The following is a 23,461-nucleotide window of genomic DNA, read 5'->3' as shown; positions in this document are numbered from 1 at the left end:
TTGCTACCTAAGTCTAGTGTATTTCCAATAAAACTCCTTCTTGTATTATAATATGGATCAGTTTGATTTGGAATTTTCTGTGATCCAAGTAAAGATGCCAAGGCATCCAAAGGACAGAAAAAATGCTTGGGGATTATGTATGTAATTGCTCTGAGGTTCAGGTTAATCTGAAATAGAAACATTGGCATAGCCATGACCACTATATCTCCTGTTGAAGAATAAAGGTGATTGGTGAGGAGGATGCTAAGAAAAAGAGACTCTTTTACCAAGATTCCCAGGAGCATTCTGAGTTCACTCTGGTTCAGTTCCACATTCACCTGAACTAGTTTGTTGACCATATCTTTGGGCTTTGTCACTCTTCCAGGTAATCCTTCAGAAGAAAAACAACTTGGAAATTGCTTATCTAAATGAAATAAGATTTGCAACTTATCATTTTCAGGATCTTAAAATCTCAGAGTTAGAAGGCATCTAAGAGATCAGTTCTAGTCCAACTAATGAGTATCTTAAAAAAAATGCTTCTCTACAACATTCCTGATAAATGGTCACTCAATCTCTGCTTGAAGGCCTCCTATGATGGAGAACTCACTTCTCTCCCATGATAGCCGATTATATTTTTGGATAGCTCTAATTGTGAAAGGAATGTTGTCCCTAGATCAAGATGAAATCTGCAATTCTGAGAATTTTACCTATGAATCCTATCTCTGAACCAGTCCAAGTCCTTCTTCCATGATCTTTTGATCTTTTTTCCTTGATCTAAGTTGGCAACCTTCACACTCACCATTTTGGAACTCCTTGAAAAAAATAACCTGTTTCTCAAAATCTTTCATACAAGTTAATTAAGCACTTGTTCATGCTATTAATGCTTAATCAATTGTAACTTTTCTGTCTTGAAGATTAAAGTCTCATTCCTTGCCAGATGCTGGACCAGGTCCTCTATAATCAGGAACTTGGGGGGGGGGAGGACATAACTGTCACAACTAGAGAGAAAGGAGGTAAGTAAAAAGTAGCACCTTAGGAAAGTTACTTTAAGTAAATGAAATCTAGAGTGTCTTTAGCTACTATCCACCAGGATTTTTGGAATCAAGCCAAAAACAGGTCATTAAGTTGGTTTTACCTGCTTTGTAAGTCACCTACCTCAAAGAAGAGTAATTCAGAACCTCTTATGGCCTAAAAAATTTCTGTGTCTTTCACAAGTGGTCCATTACATCTGGTACATTACCTCCTTACCCCTACTGACTTCCTTCAAAGTACAATTCTGGTTCTACTTCTTGCATAAGGTCTTTCCTGATTTTTCTGGCTATTTATACTCTCTCTCTCTCTCTCTCTCTCTCTCTCTCTCTCTCTCTCTCTCATAATTACCTCACATATACCTTATTTACTCATATGTAAAGTAAATATGTTATATTTCCTTATATGTTTGCTTACTTATTTATATTTCCTTCACTTAAGTATACCACACCTGGTATCATACCAGTAGAATGTAATTTTCTTAAGTGTAGAAATTGTTTCATTTTGTTTTGTTTTTCATTTTCATCTCTATGTTCCCAGTATCTAACTCAGGGTCTTAAACATTAGTAGGCTAAAAATAAAAGCATATTGATGAATTTAATTAGAATTGAATTCAAGTATTGTGATATAATGGGCAAATCTTATAACCTGTGCCTGTGCCTCAAATTCCTCAAAAATGATGACAAATAATACTTGCCTTTAACTAACTAAGGGTTCTTGTGAGGATCAAATGAGTTAATGTAAATAAAGTATTTTAAAAATGCAAAGGTCCATGCTATGTTATTATTATGACACATGGGTATGCTGTGCTATTTTTATTGCACATTGGAATAGGCTAGGTGCCTCTGGCTTAGACTCAGATACCACCCATGGATCCAAATCAAGGTATAAAACACACGTTAAAAATGAATGGAATGATAGTTCAAATCTGAATTTTGCTATCTCAGGAGACATTTTCCTTCCTATACTCTGCTCTGCAACATTGTTCTATGAATATAAAAGAATATAAGGAACTGCTATGTTTATATCTAGAGAATATAGCCCTGATGTTTAAATCATGATTTTCACATGCTATCTCATTTGAACCTCATAATACTTGAGATAACTACTACAAGTATTATTGTGACCATTTTATGGGTAAGGAAGCTATGACCCAGAAAGGTAACATGCCTTTCCTGTGGTCACATAAATTGTAAGTATCAGGAGTGGGATTTAAATTCAGGTCTTAATAATTCCAGTACCAGCATTCTAGTTACTGTACCACATTGGCTCTCATTCTAGTATCCACTAAATCACAATGTATGTTATATAGACCTTACCTAGTACTGGTACCTATCCATTGTTAACTGAAAATCTCCTAAAATTTTAAAGTTGAAAAAATTAAGACAAAAAACATAAGATCTTAGAGCTAGACAATACCTTAGAACATTGAATGTCATAAATCAAAGAGACATCATTGATCATTTAATTAGTCTAACCAATTCTTTTTAGAGATGAGAAAACTGAAAGCCATAGAATCACAGAATGTCTGAATGAAAAGGGACCTCAGAAGAGATGTATTCCAACCCTGTATCTGTAAAAGGACTCTGTTACAACATCTTCAATAATTATTTCTCTGGGCTTTATTTGAAATCCTCTAGAGAGGGGAATTCTTCTACCTCTGAGATGGTCCATTTGATATTAGGATAGCTCTAACTAAGAGTTGGGAAGTTTTCTTATGTTCACCCTAAATCTGCATCTATGGAACTACTTACTTTCTCTGTGTGGGAAAACAGAACAAACCTAATCTTCCACATGATAGTTGTCTAAGTACCTGAAGAGAGCTATCATTTTCTCCACATAGCTTCTCTTTTCTAAACTGAAATCCCATTTGCTCTAACTAAATTTTATGTGTAATGGTTTCAAAATTCCTCACTATTCTGGTTATCCTCATCTGGATGCTTTGTTGCCTATCAATGCAATTCATAATAGAACTCAATAAACTAGACATCGATTATTAGACTAGAGTAGAGGAAAATAGGGTAACCACTCCTCCCCTACCCCATTCTAAATACTTTGTTATTGTTGTTCAGACTAATGGCATTGGTGATATATGGAACTCCTCATATGGAAACTCCCTCCACTAATACAGATTGGCAACTAGGTTGTACAGTGGATAGACCATTGGGCCTGGAATCAGGAACTACTGAGGTGAATCAGGCCTCAGAATCTTTCTAGTTGTGTGACCCTAGGAATGTTATTCAGCCTCTATCTGTCAATTTCCTCTCCTATAAAATGGCAATAACACCTACCTCCTAGAATTATTGTGATGATTAAATGAAATGTTTGTAAAGTGCTTAGTATGGTGACTGGCATAAGGTAGGTGCTTAATAAATGCTTGTTTCCTCATTTTCTTTCTTTCCTTTTGTAATTTATAATCTTAGATAGTTGATCTAGAACAATAAGAAATTATGACTTCTTCATGATCACACAATAAATGTGTTGAAGGCAGATGTTGAACCCTAGTGGCCAACCTACCACACTGTCTTCCAGTCTGGTGACTGCTTCTTCCCTTAATGGAGATTATTACTGAGTTAGATTCTTAATTATTTTTGCTACTGAAGTCTAAGGCCCCCAGATCTTTCATATGAACAGTTGCCTGACCAGCCCTCTCCTATTTTGTTCTTGTAGACTTGATTTTTGTACTCAAGTATAAGACTTCACATTCTTCTTGTTGTTCAGTTGTTTCCATTTTGTGTGATTCTTTGTGACTGTACTTGGGGTTTTCTTGGCAAAGATACTGGAGTGGTTTACCATTTGCTTCCACAGCTCCTTTTATAAATGAGGAACTGAGGCAAACAGTGTTAAGTGACTTGCCCAGAGTCACACAGCTAGTAAGGTTCTGAGGCCATATTTGAACTCAAGAAGATGGTTCTTGCTCACTTCAGCCTCGACATTCTATTCACTGAGACATCTAGCTGTCCACCAAAGACTTCACATTACTTTCTTTTAAATGGAATGGCACTTGAAATCTAGGCATCTAGGTGGCACAGTGAGTAGACCTCTAGGTCTAGAGTTGGGAAAACTCATCTTTGTGAGTTCAAATCTAGTCTCAGACACTTACTAACTGTGAGACCCTGGGCAAGCCATTTAATCCTTTTTGCCTTATTTTCCTTATCTGTAAAATGATTTGAAAAAGGAAATGTCAAACCTCTCCAGTATCTTTGTCAAGAAAACCCCAAATGGGGTCACAAGGAGTTGGACATTACTGAAATGACTGAATAACAACAGTAACAAAAATTTCAAAGCCAAAAATCGATATCTCAGATTTCTTTTATATCACCCTGGTTTTAAGTAGACTTAGAATATTACTCTCAACTGTTAAGATCCATTTTTTTTCTGGATCCTTACTCTGTTATTTACCATGTTACATTTCTCTTATGCTACAAATTTGAGAACCTTCTGGTCTATGCTTTCAGCCAAGTCATTGGTAATAAAGGTTACATAGAATAGGACCAAGAACAGCTTATTGGGATACTCCACTAAAAATCTCGGTGTGTGGCATAGTTGAAAATATTATAGTTTTTGAAATTATAGGATCCTGATTCAAATCCTAACCCTGTCACTAACTATATGTAATCTTAGGCAAATCTCTTAAACTTTCTGGACTTCAGTTTCAAAAGTAAAAGGAGAGATCAGACTAAATGACCCCAATATCTCTTCCCTATTTAAATCTATGATCATATGATAAATTGAAATCAAATCATTAATTACTGACTTTAGGTTCAGTTATTTAATATATTTAGCTCTTTGAGGATGGGAAATATTTATTTTCTGTCTTCTAATCTCTGGCTACTAACAGCATGACTGTCAAAGAGAAGATGCTTAAAAATGGTTGTTGAATGAATGAATGTTTTTGAATCCAATTATCTATATTATTTCCAGTTCATATTTCTCCATATTATTCATGAGGTAGCATGTGAGTCTTTGCTATACTGAGATGGTCTATTGAAATCTATTATACTTATAGTATATAGTATTTAACCAAACTACTATTGTAATACCCCTGTGAAGAAAAGAAATGTATTTAGTCTGACATGATCTGTTCTTGATAAAGCCTTCTCACTCTTAATGATCATTGTTTTTCTTCCTAGATTTTCAACAATTATCCCTTTAATAATGCCCTCTAAATTTTGTCAGGAATCAAGTTTATTCTCAGTAAGACTTTGAATTTGTTAGTGTTGAGTTTAATAGTATTCAACTATTTGTGGTTGAATATCAACTTCCCAAGTCTTGTTGCTGACTTCCTATTCTCCATAATCATTTCAAGATCAATGCCGGTGATAAAGCAGTCACATCTTCCAGATCTTCTGTTGCATTCAGATACAGTTATTCTTGGCCTTATGACTTGAATTATTGACTTGGTATTATCTACTGTTTGTCCTTGTAGTCCAGAGATTTATCTCTTTGGCAGAGAAAATTGAAGCAAAATAAATATTTAGCAGTTCTGCCCTTCCTGCTTTATCTATTGTCATCATTTCATTCATCTGGAACATGGTCCTTTCCCTTTTTTGATCTTTATTCTCCTTTTATTGCATCATAAACATAGTGGGGGGATAACACTTTACACACTTTTGTTATCCTAATTCAAAAAGTTAAAGAACTTGCCAACAGATGCATGGCTAGTTGGCATCTGATTCTAAACCCAGGATCTCAGAATGAACAAATAGAAGAAAGAGAATTAGAAGATTATAACTTGAAATGTTAAGGTATTTTATACCATATATAGGGCAAGCAAGGGAAAACAAATCAGTGAGGAGCAAGGTTAAATTGGCAGACTGTGGAGAAGTAGAAGGAGAATGAGAATGTCATCTCTACCCAGATACTGAACATAACTAGAGATAATGCCATTCAGCAGAGCATGTTAATAGATTGGGTCTATTCTTCAGAAATAGATTTAATTTGTTGCTCTGATTTCTTATATCTCACTATAGACAAGACTCTTAATCTCTCTGAAACTGTTTTCCCATCTGCAAAATGGAAATAATATTTTTGCACCCCTTACCTCACAGTGTTGTTGTAATGAAATTTTTATAAAATGTAAAGGATTATATTGGCTCAACCTCATTATATAACTGGAGTACAGAAGGCAACAGAGCAGTTAGTTCTTCTATGATTAACCTAGTAAGCTTTTAAAGCAAACTCCTATCTTCACTGGACATTTAGAGGTTGGAACAGTTTTTAGGGAATGGCATGGCAGTCTATTCTCCATACAAAGAAGTTGTGAAAATTACAAATGGGGAGGGGAGAGAATAAAAGGAAAAATATATCCTTAAAAATATCAGACCTGTATCCTCATTTTCAGGGTGTTTTATGCATGAATATAAAACATACTTCCAGCTCTGTGAAACCCCAGCATTAAGATTATTGCACATTTTATTGGCCTTTCCTGGGCTCTGAAACTTGAAATTCATCTGCCTCTAACCTTTCCACCCAAGTCGGCTTCATACATAAGTAAAGAGCAAGTTGAAATTACAGGGAGCTATAAAGAAATGGAAGTAACTCACTTTCTTCTTTCAAAACCAATATTAAAATATATGAGGTGCAATTGTCAAACTACAAAATTGCCAGATGATTCATAAGGAATGAGTGGCCGCCAGGCTAGCCTGACTGCTACCTTACATTACCAATTTTTAACAGGTCTTTGAGAAGGAAGACACTTGGATCACATCTAAGGCAAACAGATGTGAAAGGTTGAAGAGGGGAAGGAGAAGTGGAAGGAGAATGAGAATGTCATCTCCACCCTGATGCTGAACACAACTACAGATAATGCTAGTCAGTAGAGCATGTTAAAAAATCTTCCAATGTTTTTAGTAAACAGCTTGTAAAGGAAACCTCAAAGGAATCATCTCCCCCCATTCTTATATTTCCCACCTGCCACCATTTTCCATCCTCAAAAAAAGAGAGGGAATAGCTTTCAGAAATCCTTTTAACTTGTCATTGACTTAGCTGGTGTAGCTAAATATTGTTGATAAATGGATTTGTACAGTCGAGGGTGAATATTTGCTTCTGTTCACTGAGCTATGGTATTGATGCTTAATTTGCTGCCGAAGTGTCATAGTGCACTCAGAAATGCAACTGGGCTTTATGGATGGCAGTGAGATATTGTTCATAGATGTGATGCTGTGCTACAAGGCTCAGCTTCTTCTCGTACTATAGTTCAACTGATTTTCTTGAAACAGTCCTAAGACATCATTGATATGTCTTGAAAAGTGGTAAAGAGATAGTATTAAATAAATGTAGAAGAGATGGGAAAATGGGGAAAGGAATAAACTCCCCTTTTCAGAAGTCTTACCATCACTATGATAACCAATACCACAAATTTCATCAATTCTCACCAATGCCATGACCATAATTAATACCTCCAGATCAAGCACCAAGACACCACTTTGAATACCCTTACCAATGCCATTATCATTACCACATCCACTATCAATGACTAACTCTGCTACCATAACCACCACCAATGCTATTATACATTGAGAAGGATGGCTTTGAACTAATGTTTGGAATTTTATAATATAAATTTCAAAAGAATTGTATGCTGTGTGAAATAGAGATGCAGTTTTATATGCAGTCCTCTTTTTCTGTTTTTGTTTATGGAAATGCTCATGTTTCAAATGTTTACTAAGTTAAAGAATAATAAAAATATGTATTTCATATTGGTAAAAAAAAAATAGAGGAAGTGAGAGTACCACTGCACTCCGCCCAAGACAGACCACAATTAGAACACTGCTATTCTAATGACAATATTTTAAGAAAACAAATTAAAAATCTGGGGTACATTCAGAGACCATGACATATGAGATTCAATTGAAGGCAGTTGAAATGTGTAAGTACAGTGTAATGTAGTGATAAGTATGCTGAATTTGGAATCAGAAGATGTCACTTTGAATCCTGCTCTTCAACTTAGTTTTTGTGATAATGGGAGAGATAATATATGGGTTATAATTTCCTCATGTATGAAATGAAGTATTTTAAGTAGATAACTTCTGGCTTTTCAGCTCTAATTCTTGATTCATTCATTTATCCTAGAGAGGAGAGGACAGGGTTAGGGGAGAGGAGGTCTTATAGGAGTCCTCATGTATTTGAATGGCTTTCATGGGGAGAAAAATGTAGGGTTTTTATGTTTGGATCCCAGACACTAGAACTACGGATAACAGGCAAAAATTGCAAAAAAAATGTAGAATTGAAATCTACATTAAAAAAAATTCCTAACAATTCATGCTGTCCAAAAGTGGGATGGGTTACCTTGGGATTTAATGTATTTCTTTATCACTAGAGATCTTCAAGAAAAAAGACTAAATGACCATTTTTTAGGAATATGATAAGGGTGATTTTTACATAGATATAATTTAGACTGCATTAGCCCTGAAGTGACTTCCAGTGCTGTGTTTATAAACAGATATCCAAAAGAACAGTCATAAATACAATGGTTCAAACATCTATCAGACTATGTTGATGCCTAATTTCAAAGAATTTTTTTCTGTCTACAATGCACAAAAATGAAGGCATTGGTTCTTTTAGTTGATAAAAGCCATATAACTGCATGCTCAGAAAAATGACTAGCAGGAAAAATAGTTTTCTCCATACTATCTAAAGTACACTGACATGGAGTTTTTTGGTTGCAATGGGTTTCAAGGAAACTTTATCTTAAATAAATAATAATTTTCATAAAATGTAAAATGTGCCAAAGGATTTGATAGAGAGATGGGTCATTTCAATTACAGGACATGTAGATACAAAGATGGCAATTAAGCCTGAATATATGAAATAATGAGTAGGTTACTCTCCTGCTGTCTCACATCCTTTTTTTCTCTTGGACATAGTTGCTGTCCAGTGAATATTTGATCAGGATATGAGAAAAAAATAAGTTCATTTATTTGATGTCCTGTGTGACATTTGTAGAGAGATGGACTTGGTTGAGGTTGAGGATGGAGAAACAAAACCATGGACTAATGGTTTGACCATATCTGTATGGCTGAGTTAATACTTTTGAACTGTTTAGTCCATCAAACACCTTTACAAAATGATCATTGATAATTGAAAATTATTGAACATTTACCAGGCATGAGGACTCATATTAAGTGTGGCCAAATTTATTGAATGTCCTTTCTTTCTCCCGGCATTAAGAAAGACTTAAACTTACTTTCATTGGAACTTTTGAAGTTCATTCAGAATTTAACTGTCAATGTATGTTGTAAAAATGGCTTGCATTTATTTAATGAGTTTCCATCATAGAGCTTTAAGTGCTTTCTGATATGTTTCCTCACTTGTCTTCAGAACATCCTTGTGAGATGGGCAATAGAATTTGCTATTCATGTTTCATAGATGAAGAAATTGAGAGGCAGAAAGATTCACAATCTTGCCTACAAGCAAGATCACCCACAAGTGTGTGTAGTAGCATTAACAGTAGATGTGGAATCAGGAAACCTGAGTTTAAATCCCAGTGCTGTCCAATGAAAGTGGAAGTGGAATTTTTCTGCTTTTCCTCAGAGCAGAACCTGGAGCAATGAGTAAAAATCACCAAAAAAAAGGTAAATTTAGGATTAATATAAAGAAAAAAAATCCTATCAGAGCTGTGGATAAGTGGAATAGGCTGCTTTGAAAGGTAGTTCAAATGATTGTGAATCATGGAATCCCATAGTCTCAGGGCATTTGACAGGACAAAGAAATGGATAAGTCTAAGTAGGTTTAGCCTTTTACTGATAAGTTGCTCACAAAAACTGGAATAAAAGATGTCATTGATAATATGTATGAGAGAAAAGGAGCTAAACTAGTCCTATAGAATGAAAGATCAACAATAGACAGTTAAAAATTATGTATTTATAACTACAATGATTAAAAGAATTGAGGAAGACTTTCAGGATGTGGACAAAACATGTCCTTAATAAATGTTTGTTGAGAGGTGTCCATCAATTGCAGTATGAATGAACAATTTACGGTATATGCATGTAATGAAATACTATTGTATTGTAAGAAATGAAGGTGGGTTGGTGTTTCAGAGAAACTTGGGAAGACTTTTATTCACTGATACAGAATGAAGGAAGCAGAAGCAGGTAGAAAATTTATTTTAAAAAGTAATATTATAAATATAAACAACTTGGAAATACTCAGAAATTCCAATCAATTCAGTGATCCACCATGATTCCAGAGGGCTCATATCAAAATATGCTAGCTACTTCCTGGTACAGAGGTAGTGAAATCAGTATACAGCAAGACTGTAATTTTTGGACATGGCCAATTCAGGAATTAGTTTTGCTTGACTATACATGTTTATAATGGGGGATTTGATTTTCATTTATTCTTAGTGGGAGAGGGCATGTGAAATAGGGAGAGGGAAAATTCATTTTATCATTGATTGAAGAAAAAATAAATGCCTTTTTAAAGTCACTAAACATGACTATTGATTGGATGATTTTATGGGGAACTTAAAAGAAGAGTCAGATAAGAATCACACTAGATAATTTGATGTAGAAAATCTGTGATCTCTTCCAGTGGAAAGAGTCCCCACCTGATAAAGTCCCAGATCTAGCAAAACGTTAGAAATGTTAATGGAGTTCTATCCCTTTTTTATTTTGTTTCCTCTGTCAACTGAGGGAAAGATGTAACAGAACCCAGGATTACTCTGCCATTAGTCCAGTCTTGCCTTGGTCTGCTTTCCCAATGTAAATATTAAGTAATTAAAGATAGAAAATATTGTTCTCCTTAAATATGTTTTTAGAAACTGGTATTTAATAGGGAAAGGGGGAATTGGGAAAATGAAATATAACAGAAGTATTTTAAACTAGGAAATTGGGATTTTGGGAGGCACAATTTGCTTACTTCATCAGACAACAGTCCTACTTTTAGCTTCTTTATGTAAAGTTTAAAAAGTGTTAATAAGTTTAAATAATGATGATTATGATACTTGTTCTTTTATAATTGAAATAGTACTCATCAGAGCATTTTTTTTTCTTTTGTGTCTTATGTAGGCGTGCAGTAATAATAGCAGTTAATGTTTAGACAAGTTTTATAGACAGTATACAATTGGACTCTTAAGCAAGATTACTAACAATGCCTCCATTTTGTAGTTGAGGAAATTGTGCTGGAGAGATTAAATGACTTGCCTACATTCACATGTATCTGAAGTATGTTTCATATTCATGTCTTCCTGACTGTAAGTTAAGCACTCTTTTTACTGTAATGAACTACTATAAACTTTTTTTTTAACTATAATGGACCATTTTTAATTACTACAAATGTAATAATATCTAGCATTTTTGTAGCTCTTTAATATTAGCAAAGTGCTTTAATGTTACAAATATTCTCTTAATTTATCCTCACAACAATCCTAGGAAAGAGGTGCTATTATTGTCCCCATTTTACAGATGAGGAAACTGAGGGAAACAGAAGTTAAATGACTTTTCCAGAGTCACACAGTTAGTAAATATGGGAAGAATTTGAACTCAGGTCTTCCTGACTTCAGGTCAAGGATTATCTATCCTCTATGATATTTACATATTTCTATACCTTAATAATCAGTAATTTGACCTTAATCATAACTCAGATTGCAGGGTCATTCCAAAACTAAGATCCAATAGTACTATGAAAGGACATTTGTTTGCTTAAAGTAATGTTGGAAGACTACTCTTTCTTGAAGTTGAAAATGAAGCCACCTATTATGTTATTATCCACTAGGGGTTTTGTATGTTCACTGTAAAATATGGTACATCTTTTTAAGTGATTTAATAATTTTTTTCAAGTACCTACTATATGATGAGCATAGGGGATCCCAAGCTAGAGGTTACTCAAGATGCTTACATTCCACTAGTAAATCTAACAAGCACACTAGTTCATGTACAAGATACTTTGAGGAAGGTCAGAGAAGTAGAAAGTGAGGGAATCAGGAAGGACTTTCAATCAATAATCATTAAGTAAGCACCTATTATGTATCAGGCACTGTTCTATGCACATGAATACAAAGGGAAAAAAGTCACTGTTTCAAGAGTCTTATATTCTATTAAGTAGAAACTCCATATGTATATAGACATGCACACACACACCTACACACACACATATATGTATATGTATGTATATATGTATGTATATTTATGTATATATGTATATGTATAGGTGCTTGCAGCCTGAGAGATCAGGAACAGTTTTACATAGAATGTGATTTATGAGTTTTTTGGGGAAAGAAAGAATCTAAGAGGTAGAGCTGAAGGAAAGGCACATTTCAAGGATGGGGCTAGCTAATGTGAAGCACAAAGATGGGAGATGCAGCAAAGTAGTCAGTTCAGTTTTACTATATCACTCAGGAATAGAAATAAACGTTAAGTTTGGGAAGGTAAGTTAGTACTAACTTGTGAAGAGTTTTAAATGACATACAAGTTTCTGTTGCTCCCGCAGATTATAAGGAACTGCTGGAGTTTATTGTATAGGAGAGCAAACTGGTCAGAGTTGCACTTTAGGAACATCAGTTTGGCAGCTGTGTGGAGGCTGGGTTGAAGAGAGAAGAAATTTAAGGCAGGAAGACCAGTGTTTAGCTATTACAATATTCAAAATGAGAGATGTGACAAACCTGAACTGAATTGGTGGCAGTTTGAGTGAGGAGAAGGGGATGGACGTGAGGGATATTGTAGAGTTTGAAACAATAAGATTTTGAAAATGTGGATGTATGGACTTAGTTGGTTTAAGGAATGACATTAAGGGTGCAAACCTAGTGCCTGAAAAGATAGTGCTGACCTTAACAGAAATAGGAAAATATAAAAGAGGATGGGTTTTGGAGAAAAGACAATGAATTGTATTTGTGATGTTATATTTGAAATAACTCAGAACTTCTAGTTTGGAATGTTCAGTATGTCATTACATGTGTATGACAAACTCAGAAGAGAGACTACAGTTGAACATAGGCATGGGATGGGATTCATCTGCATAAAGAAGACCATGAAACTTGTGGGAGGTGATGAGCTTATAAGTCAGAGTAGGTATAGAGAAAAGAGAAGAGTACCCAGGACATAACCTTGGAGACCACAATTACCACACGTGACATGAGAATGGGGGAGAGTATACAAGCAATTATCAAGTGCCTACGATACGGCAAACACTGTACTAAACAACTTATAAATATTCTAATTTAATACTTACAACAACTATGAAATAGTTGCTATTATGATCTAATTTTACAGATAAGGAACCTGAGACATACACTGGTTAATTGATTTGCCCACAGCCACACAGCTAGTAAGTATCTGAGATGGGACTTGAACTCAGGTCTTCCTGACTTCAAATGCAGCAATGAATCCAGTCCTTTTAAAGAAACAGTTAGGGAAGTACCCAAACCTAGGACTAAGACTATTTCTGTTTCAATTTTGTGTTCTGTTCTTCACAGCTTCACCAGATTGATTATACAGATATTTAAAAATGAAAATATGACGTTATTCTATAAGTAAAGTTGATGATTTTACCTTGTATTATCTTTTTTCTTTCCTGTACAGTTTTCAACAAGTTAAACAACTCAAGTATGTCTCAGTGGGAGGGACAGCCATTTGGCAACTGCCTCTCAGCCTCCATATGACTCACTGTGCCTGAAATAAAGGCATGATACATTTGCCCATTTCTTCCCTTCTATTGCTTTATCAGTTAAAAAAATATTACCCTAATAACTCATAATATGAGCTATGTCCAGGTATAGATGCTGTGTATTCTTTCCCAGTTTAGCCATTAAGGAGTTTTACCAATAGCAGATCCTAGTGAAGACTACCATGCCAGACCCTTGTCCTCTAATAACATTCATTTTTTGCCCCCCAAGTCCCCAACTTACCAGAGGAATGTTAGCCTTTCTGGTAGGACTGTGCAGCCCATAACTCTCCCTTTTATGTCACTTTTTCTCCTTCTTTCCTTTGAAGTCTGCTAGGTTTGCCTGCCAACCTTTAATCCCAGTTCATGAAACAATTGATTATGCACAGATTGGCATCAGTATCCGTAGGCAATGACCTCACAGAATTTGAGTAGTGTCAAGCCACAAGGAGACAGGTCTAGTTTGGCCATGAATGCACAGGCATGTGTATTTACAAGAAAAGCTGTTGGTGTCACACATTAAAAACTAGAAATGGATTAAAATCATAACGTTAGTGTTCTCATTCCTTTATGGCTAGGCTAAATGGAGTTGTGCATTATGACTGCTCAGCAAACTTGATGAAGATAGTATTTCTCATCTTGACAGGGATATGCATACACATCCATACATGTGGAAAATCATAGACATATGCATGTATACACATATCCCATCATCATCATCATCATCATCTTCATCATCAAATATCATTTATATGTTTAATATGTGCCAGGCACTGCTAAGAACTGGGGATACAATGAAAGGCAAAAATATAGTCCCTGAGCTTGAAGAATTGATATGTAAACAACTATGTACACAAAAAATGTAAATAAGGTAAATGAAAAGTAATGTCAAAGTGAAAGTAGTCAGAGCAGGTAAGACCAAAAAGAAAAAAAAAGGTTTTTAGATAAGGTGGGATTTGAACTTAGTCTTAAAAGAAGACAGGGATTTGGGAGGCAGAGGTGAAGAAGAACATTCTATGTATGGAGGACTGTAAGTGCAATGGCATGTTACAGCAGGGGAAGGGAGTGTTGTTTGTGGGTATAAGCATCATTGTCATAATCATTATCATCATAATCATCATCATGGCAAACATTTACATTACACTCATTGTATACTTATCTAATTTTCACAATTTTTAATGATAGATTTTCCATTTTAATTTTAACATGATGACAAGGTACCCTGCCATTTTGTATGTGCAACTGTTTCTGGATGTCAGTTTCTCAGACCAATGGATCATTAGAAGGGGTCCTTTTCATAGCCCCCTTGTTCATATGATCCATCTCTATTAGACTTTATGTTGTGGAGCCACATTAAAAAGGTCATGTATATGTTAAATCTCGTTCTTTGAATAATCTTAAGACCAGGATTCCCCTCCTGGATCACTGCCTTGTCATGGGATTGTGTAACTCAACAAAACTATGAGCTATGCTTTTCAGGGTCACCTAAGACAGATAGGTAATAATGGAGAGTTCTAATAAAAGGTGATCCACTGGAGAAGGAAAGCATTCCAGTAACTTTGCCAAGAAAACCTCATGGACGATAAGCCTCAACAGACTTTGGGAGAAGGGTCTGTCATGCTACGGTCCATGGAGTCACAAAGAGTCAGATATGACTGAGTGACTGAACAACAACCAGGCTAAGGCTACTATTGCAATACTTTCAGTTGCTCAGAAGAAGCTGATTAAAGTTTTTACAAAGGTTGAAAATCAGTTAGAGGGATGTATGCATATGACAGTAGATTTCTTAAAGATTAATAAGAAATTGATCAATATTTCAGAGTTTTAAGTAATTAACTAAGTAATTAAGTAATTTATTATTTTTATAAATTAAGCAATGCATGCTTCTAAAGTTATTGAAGCTTAAAACTGCACTACTACTGAGGACATGTGATATGCGTGTGTATATTAATATATACAGATATATACACATACATACACATATGTACACACATATACATGCACACATACATGCATATATATGTATATGTATACTTGTTGTTGAGTCATATCTGACTCTTTGTGACCCTATTTGGGGAGAGATACTTGAGTAGTTTCCTTTTTCCTTTTCCAGCTCATTTTACAGATGATAAAACTGAGACAAACAGGGTTAAGTGATTTGCCCAGTCACACAGCTAGTAAGTGTCTGAGATGAGATTTAAACTGAGAAAGATGAGTCTTCATGACTACAGGTCTAGCATTCTATCCACTGTGCCATATGCGTATATACATATAGGTATGTGTGTGTATGTATATGTAACATACATATATACATGCATATGTGCACCTGTGTATATATTACATGTGCACACATATATATTTGTGTGTAGGTACATAGGTATGCATGTACACACATATTAATGAATATTGATACATGGATTGATTCATACTTTCTCATTATGTATCCCCTTTAAACCCAACCCACCCTTACCATGATCAACAATTTGTATTTGTAGGATTGCATTTGGAGCAAAGATACCATATTTGGCCATGGAACCAAAATCAAGCTAATTGGACAGAAATGTAATAAGAGATCAAGTCCCTAACCTTGGACTCATTATTTCTCTTAATTTTAGCAGTCACAAGTACCACATATAAGTAATATTAATTACAGTGATGGTTTTAAAAACAGCACTGAAGGCTATGTGGTATAAGAAATAGAGACCTATAGTTGAAGAGAAGAGAGGCCTGTGTTCAATTTCTGCTTTTATTCTTGAAGTGACCCTGGCCAATCATTAAAACTGTATGTGTTTCCAATAACTCCCTTTTTCTAAGTTATGGAGAATGTGTCACCTGCATTGCAGAAAGTATTTCTTATAATTATACATCACAGTACTGACCAAAGCACAGATTTTCACATATTTGAATAACAGATTAGTAACTTAACTGATTAAGACTTAATGGTTGTGTCTACTCATTTCCTTTTTTTACATTTTTTCTTTAATTAAAAAAATTATGTTCTCATCTTATTAACAACACATGATTTCCAAAAAAGAAAAAAGAAACACACACTATATAGCACAGATAGGTTGGAACCTATGGGACTTTGCATTTTCTGAATCATGTTCAAACAGCTACAGGCACTGGCAGAGCTAGAGGCCCCAAGCCACTATCCCTCCTAAGCCCCAGAGGCTTTGGCTCAGAGGGGTGCAATGAACACATCCCCAAAGAAAGAGCAATTTCTTTTGGTGCCAACAAAGATCAGAAACCAGCCATTCTACCAACAATATCATTCAGGCTCAAATCTTGGGAATGGAAGTTTGGGTGTACACGCCAAGATGCTCTGCAGCTCCTAGAACATCTGCCCTCAAATTATCCTTTGCCCACAACTCTCCTACTTCAGAAAACCAAACAAGTGGGTTGAGATGAACAGTCTGGTTTTTTTCAAGCTAATTGCTCAAAAAAAACAAAACTCTGAGAAAATGGAATTCTAGGGCCAGGTTCTAGAATTGTATATACTTATGTTATAACATATGATCCCTCCCATCCTCCACCTGATAACTAACTGTGGGAGAGCCACTAGCCTAGACATAAGAGGGTTACTTGGGGATGGGCATGCAGCTCTTTGGTCTATGTGGATGGCTACATTAAATGCAAAATTCCTGAGATGGCTGAAACTGCCTTGCTAATAAACTTTCATGGATACATTGGGACCAATTCCTTCCCTTAATCCTGGGGGAAGATTTTATTAGACCTCAAATTGGTCTCTTTCCCTTTAACTTTTGCCTCCTTTTCTGGAAGGAACTGATTTCAGTGACACCAGGCTTACTCAAACCCAGTTTGCCAATTGTTTTTTTTTTAATTCCCTCATGAGTAAGTTATGTGAAATATAGGTTTGTGCTGTATTAAATTGGAGAATTTTCTTTTCAACGTTGCTTCCTTCTGAGGAGGCTGGTAGTTGTTTGAATGAGCAGTGGCAATGGCTCTGGACCATGAAAAACATGTAATTCCAAGATAAGTAGATCAGAAACTTAAACTGACCTAAGGAAGGGCCAAGCCCAGGCCTTGGCTTCTTCATCTCCTAATGCAAGGAACTCCAAATTGCCAACTCAACTCAGACACCTACACTTGTGCTCCATAAATCTTGGAGCCTATCAAACCCTGCCCATGGAATGAGATCAGTAACAAAGCTGGCTGTGGGAAAAAAAAAGGAATTATTACAGACTTACGACACTCAATATGGGTATGGTCAAGTGGACAGAACACTCCTAGAAAAATTTAGAAAAACTCTCTCTCTTTATATATAAATATATATATATGTATACACACATATATGTACATATATATGTGTGTGTATGTATATGTATGTATGTATGTATACATATATGTATATGTTTCCTTCAAATTGCCCTAAGGAGAAAGGTCTTATGAGTTACAAGTGTCATCTTCCCATGTAGGAATTTAAACAATTTAGACTTATTAAGTTTTCTATGGTTCCCCTTTCCTGTTTAGTTTTTATGCTTCTCTTGAGTCTTGCATTTGAAATTCAAATTTTCTATTCACCTCTGATCTTTTCATCAATAATGCTCGAAAGTCCTCTATTTCATTGAATATCTATAATTTTTCCCCTGAAGGATGATACTCAGTTTCGTTGGGTAGGTGATTTTTGGATCCTTGCTCCTTTGCCCTGTGTATCTCATATTCCAAGCCCTCAGATCCTTTAATGTAGAAGCTGCTAAATCTTGCATTATCCTTACTGTGGCTCCATGACACTTGAAGTGTTTCTTTCCAGCTGAGTGCAATAGTTCCTCCTTTACCTGGGAGGTCTGGAATTTGGTTCTAATATTCCTTAGAGTTTTGATTTTGGGATCTCTTTCAGGAGGTGATCAGTGGATTCTTTCAATTTCTATTTTACTCTCTGGTTCTAGAATATCAGGGCAGTTTTCCTTGATAATTTCCTGAAAAAGGATATCTAAGCTCTTTTCTTTTTTATCATGGCTTTCAGGTAGTTCAATAAATTTTTAAATCATTTCTCCAGGGTCTACTTCTCAAGTCAGTTTTTTTTTTTCCCATAATGAGCTGTTTCACATTGTCTTCTATTTATTTTTTTATTCTTTTGGTTTTGTTTTATTATTTGTTGATTTCTCATAAAGTGATTAGCTTCCATTTGCTCAATTATAATTTTTAAGGCATTATTTCTTCAGGGACTTTTTGTACCTCCTTTTCCATTTGGCCAATTCTACTTTTAAGGAGTTTTTTGTTTTCTTTTTTTTCTCCCTTTGGTAAATTTTTGTGAATTTTTTTTTTCCATTTGGCCCATTCTGCTTTTTAAGACAATCTTCCCCTCATTGGCTTTTTGTATGTCTTTTACCATTTGACCTACTCTGTTTTTATCTATTTATCTGTTTATTTTTAGTTTTCAACATTCACTTTCACAAGATTTTGTGTTCCAAATTTTCTCTCCATTTCTCCCCTCCCCCGTCGTAAGATAGCCTACGTTCTGATTGCCCCTTCCCCCAATCTGTCCTCTCTTCTATCGCCCCCTCCCTTCTTCTCTTATTTCCTTCCTCTTCTATTTTCCTGTATGGTAAGGTAGATTTCTATACTCCATTACCTATGTATTTTATTTCCTAGTTACATGTAAAAAACAATTTTTTTAAACATTCATTTTTAAAACTTCGAGTTCCAAATTCTCTCCCTTTCTCCCTCCCATGGCCTATGCTCTGGTTTGTGAGTGACTACAAGCACTCTTTTCTGACATGGAAATTGGATAAGGGTCCCTGCTCTACTGTGGCCACAAGTTCTTGGGTGCTAGTGCTCCTTTTCAGCTTAGGACTGCCGCCCAGGTCTGTGATCCAAACCTGAGTATGGGCAAAGCAATAGAGTCCTGCCTCAGTGCTAGTAAAGAGACCCCTCTAATCTCCTTATAACCAATTGTTTGACACCCTTGCCATCTGTGAACTGAAAGTTCTGGAAGCAGCCACCACTGATGTTGATTCAGTGGCTCCCAAGGCTTGCTCCTGGTTTGTCGTGGCCTGGTCTGTGCTGGCACTGCCTGCGCTGACTGTGCTTCACTCTTGCCTAAGCGTGAAAGACCTTTCCTGCTCATCTTCCAAGTTGTCTTTGGCATCTATGGGCTGAGAGGTCTGGAAACCCCTATTACTGCCACTGATTCAGTCACCACGAGATCTGCTCCCAGTTTGCTAGGGCCAGGTCTGCACTGGCATGAACTGTGCTAGACTTTTCTTTCTTCTTATTCTGGTGCAACAGACCTTTCCTGCTGACCTAAGTTGTCTTGGGTCAGACACTTGTTTTTCTCTATCTTTTTGTGGGTTCTGATGCTCTAGAATTTGTTTAGAGTCAAATATATTTGGAGGGGTTTAGGGTTGAGCTCGGGTCCCTGCCTTTACTCTGCCACCTTTGCTCTGCCTCCCCAGTTCTTATTATTAAGGAATTATTTTCTTTAGTTAGCTTTTTCTACCTCATCTTCCATTTGGTCAATTGTATTTTTTAAGGAATTCTTTTCTTTTTCTTTTTTGTTTCCAAAGTGATATCTAGTTTTTTTTATTTATTTTATTTTTTTTTCAAATGAATTAATTTGTTTTTAGTTTTCAACATTCACTTCCACAAGATTTTGAGTTCCAAATTTTCTCTCCCTCTTTCCCCTCCCACCACCCCAAGATGGTGTGCATTCTGAATACTTCTTCCCCCAATCTGCCCTCCCTTAAATCACCCCCCTTCTCTGATCCCCTTCCCCTTCTATTTTCCTGTAGGGCAGGATAGATTTCTATACACCATTGACCATATATCTTATTTCCCAGTTGCATGTAAAAAAAAAATAACATTCATTTTTAAAACTGAGTTCCAAAATTTTTTCCCTTCATCCTTCCTCACCCACTCTCAATGAGAGGGCAATAAATTCAATATAGGTTATACATGGGTAGTCATGCAAAATACTTCTATAATAGTCATGTTGTGAAAGACTAACTATAATTCCAGTCATCCTATCCCATCCTCCATTTATTCTATTCTCTCCTTTGACCCTGTACCTCCTCAGAAGTGTTTGTTCTGATTACCCCCTCCCCCAATCTGCCCTCCCCTCTTTCATCCCCCTGCTCTCTTATCTTCTTCCCCCCTCTTTTCCTGTAGGATAAGATACATTTCCATACCCAACTGAGTGTGGATGTTATTCCCTCCTTAAGCCAAATCCAATAAGAGTAAGATTCACTCATTCCCTCTCCCAGCCTGGAAAAACAGAGCTTTCCCATCAACCATCCAGGTTGTCTTGGGGTAGAAATTTGTCTCACTCTGTTTTTTTGTGGGTTCTGCTGCTCTAGAATTTTTAGGGTCATTTTTACAAGTATTTGGAGAAAAGCCCAAGAAATCACTGCTTTTACTCTGCCATCTTGGCTCCACCCCTAAGGAATTATTTTTTTCAATCAATTATTTTCCATTTCCCAAGCTGTTGAATCTCTTCATAGCTTTCATTTCTTTTTCCATTTTTTCTTCTACCTCTCCTATTTGATTTTTAAAATCCTATTTTGAACTCTTCCAAAATGGCTTCTTTGGCTTGAAACCAAGTCATATTACACTTTGATGCTTTCTATGTAGGAATTTTGACATTATTGTCCTCTTATGAGTTTGTGTTTTGATCTTCCCTGTCACCCTAGTAGCTTTCTGTGATCAGGGCTCTTTTCTGGTTTTGTGCTCATTTTTTTAGCCCATTTCTTGACTTTTAAAGTGGAGCTCTGCTCCTTAGGGTACAAAGGGCACTGTCCCAAGCTTTTTATGCTGGTCTTTGGCTTTCTGTGCCAGGACCTCCAAAGCAGTTTGCTTGCCCTCTGGGCTGGGATGACCCTGCCTAGTCATACCTGTTGTGCCAGGGTTCCCTAGCTGGCAGTTTGCTTTCTGTGCTATTGCTGGAGGCCTCACAGATGGCCTAATGTGCCACTGGCCTGCTGAGTCAGGACCAATGGGCCTTGGTTATTGATCTTTGCTATGGATAATAGCCTCTCACTGAATTTCCCAAACACTGTCTATACTGGGCTGTGCTCCTCTTTTACTCAAGTGAAACAGACCTTTTCTGAAGTCCTAATTTATCTTAAGCTAGATAATTGTTTCACCTCATCTTTTGGTAGGTTCTTTCACTTCAGAATATATTTAGAGACTTTATTTAACATTGTTTTTGAGGGAAACTAGATAGAACTCAGGCAACTTCCTAGGTTTTCCCAGCCGCCTTGGCTCTGCCCTACATAGTTCCTTTCTACCAGCACAATGGCATCTGCTTGGGGCACGTTACAATTCTTTTGTGGAGTACCAAGCAAGATATTGATTGTACAGGACCTACGGACTTGGTTCTACTGACTGATGACAATGGGGAATGGAGATTCCCCTCTGCCAACATTCTCCAGGGCTTATGTCAGTAAGGTCTCTGCTTTAAGGAAAGTTAGGTCTACTGCACATTCTACATCTTGAACTTTCCTCAACATATACTCAGCATAGTCTTTTTTTCCTGCTTTTGGACTGTGATTACAGAGCAATCTACAGATTATAAACATCAAAGTATCTTTGGATTTCCTCAAAATATTGATTTTACAACTCTTCTCTATGTCATTCTTCATGCTTCAGATATTCTTTAGCATGGGACTGACATTCTGGCCCTGGGGAAGCTTGTCCATCAAAGTGGTTTCTGTAACAATCAAAATAAATGTCATCCTTCCTCATGTAATATTCTTTCATGAACAGATAGTGGTTATATGATTTTTCTTTCCTTTTATAGACAGGACCTTGTGAATCCCTCACATCTTAGTATCTGTTATACTTAGGGACTCATGAGGTATCCCAAATATGCAGATTTCTCAGTTCTCTGAAATCTCTTATATCCCAAGGACCCCACATGTCTCTGGAATCTCTGGGATCCTTCATATCCCTAAAATCCCACATGTCTCTGGGATCTCTGGGGTCCTGAATGTTTCTATAATGCTTGGGGTCCCATATGTCTCTGGAGTCTCAGGTATTTCAGCCTTTCCTGCCATTTCCAAGTTCTCTTTTCGAGCTGCTTTGAAATGGGACCCAATTTGCACAGTGACCATCTCCAAAACCATATGGATTCTTTTGTGTTGGGTAGGGTCTAGTTGGTGCTGTATTCATATTTCTTCTTTCCATTGCCCTGTTAATATCTAACTCTTCCTTATGTTCAGAAAGCAACTTTTGTTTCCTAAGTCTCTCCTGGAGCTTCTTAGGATCTTCTATACCAGTAGGCCATTTGTATACATAATAGGGAACAACTCCATTGTTGAGAGGTAGGTGAGGATGGGAACTGCTGTTTTATAGACAGACACACAGAAGTTCAGAAGGAGTTGATTCAGCTCAAGCCTGAGAGTCAAGAGACCTGTATTCTATTTCTGGTTCTTCTTACCAACCAGCTATATGAAACAATGCATTGTACAATTTTGCCTACTTTATGTGTGTACATGTATATTTAAACATTTTCTTTTACATAAAAAGACAATGTATGAGGTAGTAAAAAAGTGTCAAGTCATTTCTCTTCCTTGAGCCTCAGTTTCCTCATCAATTCTAGAGTCATGTCACTTCCTCAGAAGTATGTCCCCCTCAAGGGGAAGCCACCACCACCTCCATAGCCATCACCACTGCTATCAAATACACCTAGGCCACTAAGGCAAACTCCTTTGTCTTCACAGCCTTCCCAAGTAGAAAAGGCACTACTCACCAACTAGCACTGACACAAGATGATGGAGGCCAGGCAGACAGTGGGGCAGGAGGGCAGTCTATTCATGCCTTTTTTTTCTCTTCAACATTTTGATTTATCATTTATTTATTTTAATATGCTTTTCTTTTTAAATTTTGAGTT

At 36.3% G+C, this 23,461-nt stretch overlaps 1 pseudogene; it reads right to left on the bottom strand.

Moving 5' to 3' along the window:
- Window positions 1–22,682, bottom strand: part of LOC114045343 — a 39,943-nt pseudogene extending 17,261 nt beyond the window's left edge.
- Window positions 22,683–23,461: the final 779 nt, after the last annotated feature.

This window comes from Vombatus ursinus, unplaced genomic scaffold (genome assembly GCF_900497805.2).
Source record: "Vombatus ursinus unplaced genomic scaffold, bare-nosed wombat genome assembly UNPS02014778.1, whole genome shotgun sequence".
In the NCBI taxonomy this organism is placed as follows: Eukaryota; Metazoa; Chordata; class Mammalia; order Diprotodontia; family Vombatidae; genus Vombatus; species Vombatus ursinus.
This window is presented reverse-complemented; position numbering and strand designations above follow the sequence as displayed.